Source organism: Carlito syrichta, unplaced genomic scaffold (genome assembly GCF_000164805.1).
Source record: "Carlito syrichta isolate Samal-C Ts95f unplaced genomic scaffold, Tarsius_syrichta-2.0.1 Scaffold306505, whole genome shotgun sequence".
Lineage (NCBI taxonomy): Eukaryota > Metazoa > Chordata > Mammalia > Primates > Tarsiidae > Carlito > Carlito syrichta.
The window spans coordinates 1-699 of record NW_007250601.1 but is presented as its reverse complement, the minus strand read 5'-3'; positions in this window follow the sequence as shown (position 1 = coordinate 699).

Here is a 699-nt window from a genome sequence, read left to right as displayed (position 1 = left end):
TTTTTTTTGAGTTGGAGTCTCACTCTGTTGCCCAGTCTGGAGTGCAGCTCATGGCCAGCCCAGCGGTGACCTGCTGGGCTCTGGCAGTCCTTCCGCCTCAGCCTTCCAAGTAGCTGGAAACACAGGCATGTGCTACCATGCCCGGCTAATTTTTGATTTATTGTAGAGACAACCTCTCGTCAAGTTGCCGGAGCTGGTCTCAAACCCTCGGGCTCAGGCAATCCTCTCGCCTTGGCCTCCTAAAGTCTGGGATTACAGGCTGAGCCACCGAGCCCAGCCGCCTACGACTTCTAATTCCTTCCTGCCCAGCGATGCCCACCTGGGTTCATTGGCTGGAGGCGAGGGAGGCTGCTCTGCACCCAGCCTCTCAGGGTGGGATGGGAGTGGGTGTCTAACCTCCATGCCCTACCCTCCCTCGTCCTCTGGGTTTCCTCCATGGCCCATAAGCTCTATGGGCAATATGTTTCCGATGAGCTCGGCTGCCCTTGGCAGCCAGGCCTGACTGCTGGGTGCCCTAGGTAGCTTCCTGGATGTGGGGTGATTCACATCTGGGGCCTGGAGCCAAGTTGCCCTGGCAGGGCTCCCAGTATCCCCTGCAGTATGCAAGAACATCCACCTGCCCACACGCTCAGCAGGCCTGCCGTGCATGCACATGCGTGTGTGTGTGTGTGTGTGTGTGTGTGTGTGTGTGTGTGTGTG